Consider the following 13,302-nt stretch of genomic DNA (forward strand, 5'->3'; position numbering starts at 1 on the left):
GGGTATCGAACAACCCACAACCTCAGCCTAACTTGCCTACTAGGTTCTAACGGCGTACACACAGGCAGGTCGTCCTTAACGCTCACAAATATCGTCGGCCATCGACTACCCTGGTTCAGCCGTAAACCATTTCGAGAAATCATGGAAATGCACAGACTTAGGCGTGTATATGCACTTACCGGTACTGCTATTATCCATTTGCTGCAAATCCGAAAGTGTTGTTCCTGCCTTCACACATCTACCATTGTTAACGGTATTTCATTCTTCTAATCTTTTTCAAGATTAAATCTTTTAATTTCCATCATCAAAAGCATCAAAAGATGATTCATATTCCTTTTAAATTAATTCGTTAATTAAATCAGCTAACCAAATTACTAATCTAACCTTACCATAAATAATAACTAAAAATATTTCTTTTAATTTCAACCATAGATGGGAATCTAATCAATGGGTATTATTAGGCCTCATGGGCTTATTTATTAGAGGGGGTGCACCAGATCCAAAGCCTATATATATATATATATATATATATATATATATATATATATATATATATATATATATATATATATATATATAGGGAAGGGTTCAGGTGCGGGTATAGTTTCCCGTGCGGTTGTGCGGTTAAATCTGAGCAGTTGATCAAATTTAGATCAACGGCTCAAATCAATGAAAATTAAAAAAAAAAAACGCGTGCCTGGAACAAAGAAGTATAAGCTAAGGTGCACCTTAAGTGTTAGATCTTAATCACAAACTCACGCACTTTAAGTACAAAACCAACACACATTAAGCACAACCTCACGCACATTAAGCACAAAACCCACGCAAATCATATAGCGTTTGTGTAAAGCAGGATGTAATAATAAACGCAATGTATATAATAGAGGTGTTCAACGAGACGGAACAATTGATCTCATGGCGGAGTTGAAATTCGTTCGACGATGGGTGTTGTTCTGAAACAGCAGGATGTCGGACATATAGCGTTTGCGTAAAGCAAGCAATGCACGTGCGTCACCCCCGCAAAGACCACAATCCCATGACGCATAGGGCTGTCCAGCATAAGACTCCATGTGTCGCATCGCGAACACACTGCAATCTACTTTGTTCTTCGCATCGCGACATGATAGGCGAACCCTACGAGGTATGAACGTAGTGACCTTCAAAAACTGATCTGTGGCCTCCACATCCTCCAGGAAAACGGTAAAAAACTCATGGTACACAAATGACATTGTGTTAATAAATAATACATGCGTCTACACAATGGTGGTTTGAACTAGACAAGTGTATATTAAATGTACAATTAGAACCAAATTGTTAATCAAGCATACCAGCAGGTCAGGTATGTGAAGATATTTGTCTAGTGAGAGACCACCAACAGAGGAGTTATCTAACACATCGAAACGCATGCGTCTAAAATCCACTACAATAACGTAGTAGTGACCAGCTTGAAGTATTGGAAATATGAACTGCAACGCAAGAAAGTTAATCACAACCGAATGTGGTTAAAACCAAGGACAAAAAATAAACACTAACCAGATCAATGTCGCCCCAGGAGTTAAATGGAGACGTGTTCAACTCCTCGACCATGCAATCCGTAAACCACTGCAGACGCCGACTATGTGGTGCAGAAACATTGACAACTGTGTACAACTGATTCATGCGAATACAACCTAAGTCAACACCACTAACCAAAACATAACAAAACCTGAAATAAAAACAATAGTCCGTTAACTCACTGTAGTCGTAAGCGACACCAATAGCCTCGAGTGTTACCCACGAGGCCTCAATATCTCCTTAAAATTCAACACACATGCCCAGGCATTTATTATGCCCACAAGCACTTCCTGACCTTCAAGCAGTGAATGAAATTCTTCCCTCCGTGCAGATCGGCCACTAAATAGAAACAGCTCCTCATCCCTGTCCATGAACAGGCCACGGGCGGTTAGAACCCACTAAAGGGGGGAATTGATGAAATGAAGGTAGACTGCAAAAAGGGATGTAATACATGTCGCTAAGTCTAGATCTAGCAACCCACTCATAGATTGCCTGCGCATCGGGTGCGTTGACACTTAGAGCGTTCGCGGCACGTGCGCGTGTCCGGTGATCGTATGAATTCAAGTCAAGCGTTCTCAATGCCGGTACGTTGCCAGTTGTTTGTCGCGGCTGCTTCACGGGCGCAAGACACCGCGGTGTGTTACATACAACCATAGGCGGGGTCAGTATTGGTATACGTTGCTATGAAACCAAAAGAATACAGGTAAGCCTCAGGGTATATAAAACCAGTTCCTACAAATGAACGGACAACATTTACACAAACTGCAGCAAAATGAAAACGTACCTCCATCGGAGTCACCTTAGATGCACTCTCCCCAGGAACACCATCGCGCAAGGTCCTTTTGTTACCCCCGCCAATACGTACTCCCAGGCTAAGTGATGAAGGCTTACGGACAGCTGATACTTGGTGATCACAGGCCTACATACATAGGGGAAAATACGGCTTTAGAAATTAAAACAACCAGTCCCTAACGCACCAGTGACAATCTGTGCGCCGCACATACCACGTTTGTGTATCGCACCACCCCAGCGTTAAAGCCTAATGCGCACATACCCAATATGGGTGACGCATCCCATTAAAATGAAAACGTACCTCCACCGGAGTCACATTCGTTGCACTCCCCCCCAGGAACACCATCGTGCCGGGACCTTTTGTGACCCCCCTGCAATACGTACTCCCAAGCTAAGTGGTGAATTTTTACGGATAGCTGATACTTGGTGATCACGGACCTACATACATAGAGGAAAATCAGGCTTTAGAAATTAAAACAACCAGTCCCTCACGCACAATGAAATCAGTGGGCCGCACATACTCCATATGTGTGCCGCAAAAACCCCCCAGCTAATGCCCTAATACGCACATACCCAATGTGGGTGATGCATTGCAGCCAGTATAATGTTATTACGCACCTGCCAGCACCCCCCTCCCAAACGCTGACACAATCACGTTATATCGCACGCCATGCAATACCCACAATGTAAACTCGATGTGTGAATAAAATCGATGTTTGTACTTACTGAACCACATGGGGCGGATGACCAACCACGAGGCACGACATTTGGCGTACGTACGTCATATTCACGGACAATAGCATCCACCACCTCCCAACATTGGGTTGGCAGATCTTGAGACAATCCAAATCCCACCGGAGACGTATCCTGAGTCAGCCTATGGGGCGGCAATAAACCAGTCACAAACTAAAATACTCAATCATTAACATACAAAATATAAACACACAAGGAATATTAACACAAAAATACATCCATCCTGCCAACATAGTTAAACATACATGCATCACCGTGCATACCCCGGTACAGTTCAAAAGGGCAACAGGATACCTACGGGTAAAATGGCACAAAAAAAAGGACATTCTAGAACCATAACTGAATTAAACAACAGGCTAAAAACGCCTAGCCTTTCTGCGCCGACGTACTACCTTACTTACGGCTTTGGGCCTACCAACTCCAGACACAACCTCCGAGGGAGCATCACCACCTGTCTCCACGCACGGAGCGGTGTCAGAACCCGCACATGCAGTACGGGGAGACGAAGGAATCTGCTGTGTCACGGGGGGGGGGGGGGGGGCTGCAGTCCCTCAACGCCAACTTACCCCTGCTGAGCAGCTGTAACAACCGCGTCAACAGCATCTAAATTTGCCGGGTTGTCCCAAATCTCGTCGCCGCTGAGTGCACCAGCAGCTGTCGCATCATCCGTACCTGCTGCGCAGGAGGGTCCCACACCGTCAATCACCTGCATAAATTTCCGAGCGCCTAATACAAGCCTATCAAAAGCTTCAGGAGGCCGAGGTAGACCGATATGCTGATCCATGAACTCCATCATGTCCACAAGAGCTAGAGCTAGTGCGTCCGTCTTTTCAGCGTATATCTCTGCCTCAGTCTACAAATTTGTTAAGCAACAACTCAGCAAAACAAAAACTATCTTAAAAATGCACTAACATAACATTGTCTATGCACTTGCTAAGAATGCAATAAAAATATAGTACAAGGCAACTCGCACAGACACTAACATTTAAACGCACAAACGATGGAATAAAAATATATTAACATATATCTGGTGCATATTATATATCTGGTGCATGGACACTCTGTGCGAGTTATGCTACTGCACATACATTCTAGTTGCACAAACTATATAGTAAATGCAAACCAAAGTAACCATTTATCTAACAAATGCACACGCAATGGAGCTGATACGCACGTACCCATTATTATGCACTAACATAAGATTGTCTATGCACTTGCAAATAAATGCAAACCGAATTAACTAACAGGCAAGGTGCGCAGATGCTACATCTAAATGCAAACCAAATTAACTAACAGGCAAGGAAACTCGCACAGACACTAACATTTAAACGCACAAACGATGCAATAAAAATATAGTAACATATATCTGATACGCCCCAACATAAGATATAGTAACCATTTATCTAACAAAAGCACTAACATTGGATCTGATACGCACCTACCCAGTAATATGCACTAACATAAGATTGACTATGCACTTGCTAGTAAATGCAATAAAATTAACTAACAGGCAAGGCGCACAGACGCTACATCTAAACGCATATACTATGAATTAATCTAGAGCATAATTGATCTGGACTGCCGGGTACCGTAATATGAAAATGCACATGCTATGCACTTGCTAAGAATGCAATAAAAATATAGTAAAAGGCAACTCGCACAGACACTAACATTTAAACGCACAAACGATGCAATAAAAATATAGTAACATATATCTGATATGCACTAACATAAGATAAAGTAACCATTTATCTAGCAAATGCACTAACATTGGAGCTGATACGCACCTACCCATTAATATGCACTAACATAAAATTATGCATTTTACTATATACGCATCGTAATATGAGAATGCACATGCTATTTAATATGCTACTGCACATAGCTCGTATACGCACATACTATATAGTAAAATGCAGACACAATATATATGTATGCACATACCATAAACCTACATTGCCATGAATAAAACCCAACGTGCTTGTTACAGCTAAAAAAAACAGCAGCAAAAACCCCTATGTATTACTATAAAACGAAACTACAAAATATAAATCGAGACACAATAATGGGAGCGGTCCAAAACGAAACTACCTTGGCAGGATCATCCCCCACTGCATTAGGCACCTACAAACATAACATAAACAGTATGAGCAACATACCTCACCCCATACCCTACAAAAGGATAAATAGGGAACATACATACCTCCATAATATATGGACCAACTACCTCACCACGGCCAAATCCACCGCTCCTGAACTCCTCAAGTTCCCTAGCCTTCAACAATCTCGTTGACCATCCACGTAAAGCTGGAAAAGCCCTAGGCACAACCCTCTCACCATGAACCAACCTATCCACATAAAGAAGCTAATAACAAGACACATATTAGCTTTGTTACCACATGGAAAACGTCTAACTGCTTATGAAACTGATTATGAAATCCTTACCAGTAAGAATACATAGGGTCCAATAAATGGCTGTTTTGTATCCTTAATCCACGTTTCATGCCTATCAACCAAACAATCAATCACGAATTTGCACCAATTCAGATTCTTAATCCCATCCACGTCCTCGAAGTGGTGGAACACACGCTGATTGGCATAACCATTCGCCATGGGTGAAGCCAATGAGCTAATCGCCAACACAGCAAAATTCCTCTTGAACTCCACGTCACCCTCGAGATTCTCCTGTACCTTGGTAGAAACCATATGCAAAGTAACATCGTGGATTGTCTTCTCAAACTTCGAGCGCCACATCTTTAAAGTATCACTAATGTCGTCCTTCTTCCGTTTAGTGATCACAACGTCTCCATGCGGCAACCCCAACACAGCATTAACATCAGCCTCCGTAACAGGAATGGTAGAACCATTCTCAACCCACAAAACCTTGGTTTCAGGATCAAAGTTCGTGAGCAACCACCTGGCTAACGACTTAGGGATGGACATCAAGTCCAGGTTCAGAAGCTCCCCCAATCCTAGCTCAACTACGGCTTTCTTCTGGCAAGCGTTGAAACGCTTCATAGGCTTAACGAGATTCCTGATGGAAGCTCTAGTCTTCAATTGCGGGAACATTTTAACATCAACCTCGTCAGCCTGACTATCCGGCGCAGGGTCGACGGGGGCTTGGGCCGCTTCGTTATCTTCATGTGGTGCCAAAGACGGCGCGGGGTTGTGTCCTTCGACAGGGGGATCATGCTGTAAAGGTGCAACCGGATCGGCTACACCAACGACGGGGGAGGGGGGACACCGTGACCTGCATAAATCAAAAAACAACACCGTTTACCCAACCATAAATAAACAATATAAAGGCACTACAAACATATTGAAACCTGCATTTAACATCCCAGGCACACACCATTATACCTATCCAAATTAAAACAAATACAACTCTGAAGGTGCACTGCGCATATGCTATACCCTATAAAAGCATAAACCACATGCACCCCTCGAAAGCATAATAATGCACATACCCTAACCGTATATATGCACAGACTTAATACAACAAAAAGAACACTAAAATCACATAATACAGACTAGACATGGACATGCACATATAATATATCTGGTGCATATAATATATATTCCCAAAAATGCACAATCCTTAAAACGAACGACCAATGACCCTAATTGATAAATTAATTAAGGCTAACTAGAAATGCACTCGCATATTCACTACTACGCACATACACATTGTGTCACATCCCCTATCTATCTTTCTTTTAAAAATAAGGGGTATGACACACTGCATTAAACTGCTAAACGGAGCACTGAAGAATTAATATGCACAAAAATTAAAATTTACACAATCATGTTTGAACATGTATAACGCACTACACGATCCTCTATATGCACATACTAACATACTAATCAGAACGCACATACTAATACCTACAACCATTATACCTATCCAACTTAAGACAACCATTATACCTGATAATCTAGGAAGAGTTTAATGAAAAGAAGCAAAAGAAGTTAACATGTTTAAAATGATAAAAGCTAGATTAAGTATAGATATTATATGCACATGCTAACCAGAACGCACGTACTATATACCTAAAATGCATTTAATGAAAAGAAGCAAAAGAACTTAACATATTTAAAATGATAAAAGCTAGAATTTTACGTGCTTTTCCACCATCAACAACATATGGAATTGCAGAAAACACCATTCACTAAATTTTACTGGCAATTTTATGTTTCATTTTTCCTGTTTTACCATTCACTCAAATCACATCCATATTATAAACTACCTAAAGCTAGAATTTATAACAATTACCAGAGAGCACAAAAAAAAAAAAAAAAAAGAATGAAAGGCCGGCGGATAACACTTTTCCGCCGGAAAAATCAACACCATCACTCACATGCAATCCTCAACCCTAACACGCAACTACCCAGTACCCTCTCCCATTCCCCGCCTCCCAATAACAGGATTTCGCCGAAAAATCACCATCATCTAACACATGCAACACACCCCTAACATTCCAATGAGAATTGCTTGGCTACAGAACCACAAAACCCCCAAAAACCCCCAAAACCCCCCCTTTGTTAGACTAACATATGATTATCCGAAAAAAAAAACTAAATAATAACACAAACCCTAAAATGTAACTAGTATGTTCCCCCTAACAGCCCGCATCCCCAGTTCCCCACCCCCTTCCCGCCACCCAGAGCCGGCGGTCGAGACAGCAAACTACCACAGAAAGCAAACACAATATCCCCCGAACCGGAGGCACACACCAAAAACAACCGAACCGGGAAAAACAGTAGCAAAAATAGGGGGATTGAGATTACCTTCAATGGGAACACCGTTTGACATCCGATGCCTCTTCGATCGGCGGACAGTAGACCCATCCATGTTGAACGTCGGAGTTGTGATGGAGAGGGAGAGTGAGAGTTCAGATGGAGAGGGAGACCGAGGGTTGTGATGGAGATGGAGAAAGTGATGGAGAGGGAGAGTGAGAGTTCTGATGGAGAAAGTGATGGAGATGGAGAGTGATGATGGAGTCTCACGCAGAAGACGAAGTGGGCGTGAGAAGGGTCAGAAGATACGCTTTTTACCGAGGCAAAAATTGAATACCCGTTATAATTACAGCAATAGCGGAAATTACTCAATAGTCCCTAATGTCCTCTTAATTAATGATGCACGTGGCAAAAAAACCAAAATCATCTGGACCATTCATCTAAAATATTTATGGGTCATAAAAGGTGCTCACGAGCTCATCTGCCAAGGGGGTGTGCACCGGATCCAAAATCTATATATATATATATATATATATATATATATATATATATATATATATATATATATATATATATTGAGAAAAAAAATAAAGATACATATACTTGGGAGATACAAGATATAGGATTGATCATTGATATGTAATTACATATACATAAGTTTGAATACAAAATTTTGTGTAATTTTTGTGCACTAGTACAATTTATACAATATTATATCTATTTCGAGAGTCTTCTGAGATTATTGTCTACTGAAATTAAAGAGTAAAGAGAAAAGTTATTATTGAAGGAAAGATGAAAGATCTCAAAAACAAGATGTCAAAAATTGAAGTTGTAACACTAGTCATCATCAGCTCCGGGATCGGATCATCATCACTTGGCAGGATGCATGGGATCAGATCAGGACTGATCGAAAACTTGGTCCGGCAAGTGTCACTCTACAACCTCGTACATTATTAGAGGCGACTCCATCATCCAATATTCATCAAAGTTGTCTACATAGGGTCTCCAATCAAACTGGAGGCACTCAAAGCACACAATTAAGTTAATTAGTTTGCAAGTTTAATTTTTGTGTGTAGGAATATATGACATGTTATTGTGTAGGGATTTATCTTAGTATATACCTGATCGTATGTCTGTGCTCGTGTTGATCTCTATATGCTTTTAAGACATGATTGGTTACATTCTCTAAGCATCAATCACCACACCACCTATTATAAACATATATAATATAAGTACTATCACGGTAAATTCTTATCTCAAAAAAATGTTTAAATCTCTCTCTATGTGTGTGTGTAATTCTTACAGATGAAGCTTGATGATAGAAAAAGGAACCCATAGGCAACAACATTTTATAGTGCGTTGATGGCATGTTGGAGACTACCACTACCGATCTGGTTTCTAAGAATACCAATATAAAACATGATTTGAGTGGGTCCCTAGGCAAAACGCGATTTGAGTGGGCCCCACCACTATGGAGCATGACTTTAAGAATTCCAATACAAAAAAAATAAAAATTGAGTGGGTCCCATGTAAAACGCTGTTTGAGTGGGGCCCACCTCTACGGAGCACAATTTTATTTTAAAATGTCAATACAAAACACGATTTGAGTAGGTCCCGTGGTAAAACGCTGTTTGAGTGGGGCTTATCCCTACGGAGCACGACTTTAAGAATCCCAAAACAAAATACAATTTTTGGGGGTCCCTAGCAAAACGCCTTTTGAGTGGGGTCCACCACTACGAATCACGATTTTAAGAATCCCAATACGAAATAAGATTTTTGTGTATCTCCGGGCAAAACGTGTGTTGAGTAGGGCCCGTAACAGCAAAACACGGTTTGAAGGACCCCACTACAATTCACGATTTTTTGTGGGTTCCATGGCAAAATGCTTTTTGAGTGGGGCACAACACCACAAAATTAAAGCATGATTTTAAGCGATAAACATGTCACGGAACATTGTTGAAGTGGATCCCACTTCTGATAAACGTTGTAAAAATTCTTAAAGACACCATTTAATTGGTACCACAATTTCAAAATATGATTTTAGGGGATACTGTGTTAAAATCAAATGCTTATGAATGTATATATAAATGATGGAAGATTTAAAAAAATTCATTAATTACATGCATGTAATTAAATTGACATTTAACATTCATGATAGATATAAAATATATGTCCTTGAATGAAAATGTTAAAAAAAAATAAAATCACTAGATGTAGTTAAATAATTAATGTTGTTGGAATCTATTAAATGAAAATAAATTATTTATTTATTTTTTTAATCGGGATTACTAATTAGGGGAGAAGTGATTAGATCACCATATTAGTAGAAGAATTAATTAGGAAATTCTTTTTTTTTTTTAAATTAGGAAATTCTATAACTGTTAGGATTTTAAAATTTTAAAATACTATATACAGGCATCTGGTAATTTTTTAAAATACAGGAGGCCTATATATAGTATTTCGAAATATTAAAATATTTCTTAATTATTTCTCTTTCAAATATAGTAATTCAATTAATTCTTCAATATTGTAAAATCATATGTATTCTAATTGCAGGAAAGTAATGTGAATAATATAATAGTTTACAGTAAAGTATAGAGAAAATGAGAAACAGAAAGTAATATCAATCCTTTATTAATACAATACAATTTATACATGATATCCAAGTTTCAGTATAATTACAATTTTATAAAGGATGAAGAGGCAGATAATCATAACATAAATCCTCTAGTAATGTCTACATATATTTATTTACAACACTCTTCTTAGACATTACTATATCATACTAAATGGAAAAGAATCCAATGAGGAAAAGAGTACATATATAATATATGTGTATTCATGTGTTGCACTAGCTGTCTCGTTAAAAATATTTAAATAAAAAAATTATATCAAAACTCAATGAAAAGAAAAAGGAGTATAGTTGTTGATCTTTAGGACCTAAATATTCAAAATTGATTAAGTAAATGTTACTACGTCTAAAGATAACAATCTTAGCTTCAAAGCCTACACGTTCTAGCTAATATAATAAGACCAATGTCGTATCTCTTTGTTAAAAAAATAAAAAAAAGATGCGATATCGATGCCGGTTAAGAGAGGGAACCAACATTGTATCTTAATTAAATTAAAAAAATGGTTAAAAATAGACAGGACCTCAGTTAGAACATATAACCCACGTTAAATCCTAATTATTTTATACATAAAACTGACATATATACTCTGTTTATATGAAAAAAAAAGAATTAAATATCACTAAATAAAATAATCTGTCTAATAGAAATCTCAATGTGAATATAGAAAATATGAGATATATGATTTATATCAATGTGATTTTTTTTTTAATAATATAAGATCGATATAACGTTAGGTTTTTGCAGAACTGACATTATATCATGTGAATACAAGAGAGGAGTTTATGACATAAAGCACCACCAACCTTAGTGAAAGTGACTTGTAATTAGTAGAGATGGATAACATAACATATAAAGCCTATGTGATATATAATTTACATAAGAGTGGATGCACTATGTATAATTGTATGAAAGTTTGTACAAGAGAGGAGTTAATGACATAAAGCACCACCAACCTTATGAGTAAAACCTTCACCATAAACTTCATAACATCTAACTTATTTTTGACATGACAGAATAAATTACACTTATAAAAAAAAAAAAAAGAAAAAAAAAGAAAGAATAGCAAACCAACCATAGTTATCAACGGATCATTATTGTACAAGAGAAGAGTTTATGACATAAAGCATCCACCACCAACCTTATGAGTAAAACCTTCACTATAAGCTTCATAACATCCAACTTATTTTTGACATATGACAGAATAAATTACACTTAAAAAGAAAAGAAAAAAAAATAGCAAACCAACCATAGTTATCAACGGATCATTATTGTGTGGACTATGGTCCACGCAACTGTGTGGACCATACTATCAAATACTACCTCCGTCCCATTTTATGTGTCTTGGTTCGGTTAACGAGGCTTGACTGAAGTTATTATTAATCTAATTTTTCATAATAGTAAGTTTAATATTTGTATACAAAATTTATATATTTAGAAACTACACTAAAAGTACTATTAAACACAAAAATTTAAATTTAAAAATAAGTAAAAAGTACTAAAGAAAAAAAAAAGAGTTGGTTTGACCCAATAAATAGTAAGTAGGACAGTTAAAATGGGACAGAGGGAGTAATGTACATTTAGTATATTAAAAATGTACATTATATTCAGAAAAAGTACATTATTTGAACACTGAAAATACATTATTTTATATAATGTACATTCAGTACACGAATAATGTACTTTTAGTATATAAAAAATGTAATTTTGTTATGGTCCACACAACACTATATGGAACATGGTTCACACAATAATTTGCCGTTATCAACTATAGGTCAAGAACAAACAAATCAAATAAGTTACAGGGGTGATGGCCAGTTGGTATATAGAGGACGAACATATTTCCACGACAAAGCCCGACACTCAGGATGGTAGATTACTTGTTGGAACTGTCATGATATCATGCATCTAAAAGCATGGAAGGTCCTGTTAAGCAGTTCTTCAATAATTTCCCTGGCTTGTTTCAGCTGTGAATCAACAATATTGATTGGTAGCTCTGATCAGCCTCAATCAAAACATGAAGGCCGGGGATCATTTAGGTGCTCATAACCTGGCCGTCCCCTTAGGCTTTACTCCTCGAAACTGACCTCCTCTTTATATTTCACCTTAAAGGGTTGGAGCTCATCTTCGATCATCATACAATATGATCCAAACAACGGTCTTAATTGTTTCATTGCAAATGGTATAGCCACCTGTGTAACATGAAAAGCAATATAATTACATTTAATAATTAAAAAAAAAAGCATAAAGCAAATAATAGAGAAATCTTTGTCAATTGTATGCCTCACAAGCAAAAAAAAAAAAAAAAAAAAAAAAAAAAAAAAAAAAGAAAAAAAAAAAAAAAAAAACATACCATTCAAGATTTATAGCCATAAGCATTGATCTGGCTTTCCTCTCACTCCATGCTATGCGCGCTCTTTCTATCTCTCAGTCACTCTTTTTCGGAAGGTCGGCGATCAGAGCTTTAGAAAAAAAAGAAAAACACATTTCACAAAAAGCGATATAAAGATATATATTTGAGTGGGTTCAGAGGCAAAACGCGGATGGAGTGGGACCACCACTAACTGGCACTACTTTAAGAATCTCAATATATACAAAACATGATTGTGTGGGTTCCCTGGCAAAACATCATTTGAGCTAGTGGGGCCGACCGTTACAAAGCTCGATTTAAAAAATGTCAATACAAAACACGATTTGAGTGGGTCCCCTGAAAAAATGTCATTCTGGTGGGACCCACCACTACAATGCATGATTTTAAGGATCTCAATACAAAACACGATTTGAGTGGGTTCTTGGCAAAACGCTGTTGGAGTGGGGCCCACCACTACAAAGCATA

The sequence above is a fragment of the Ipomoea nil genome, unplaced genomic scaffold (assembly GCF_001879475.1).
Source record: "Ipomoea nil cultivar Tokyo-kokei standard unplaced genomic scaffold, Asagao_1.1 scaffold2845, whole genome shotgun sequence".
Taxonomy (NCBI): Eukaryota; Viridiplantae; Streptophyta; class Magnoliopsida; order Solanales; family Convolvulaceae; genus Ipomoea; species Ipomoea nil.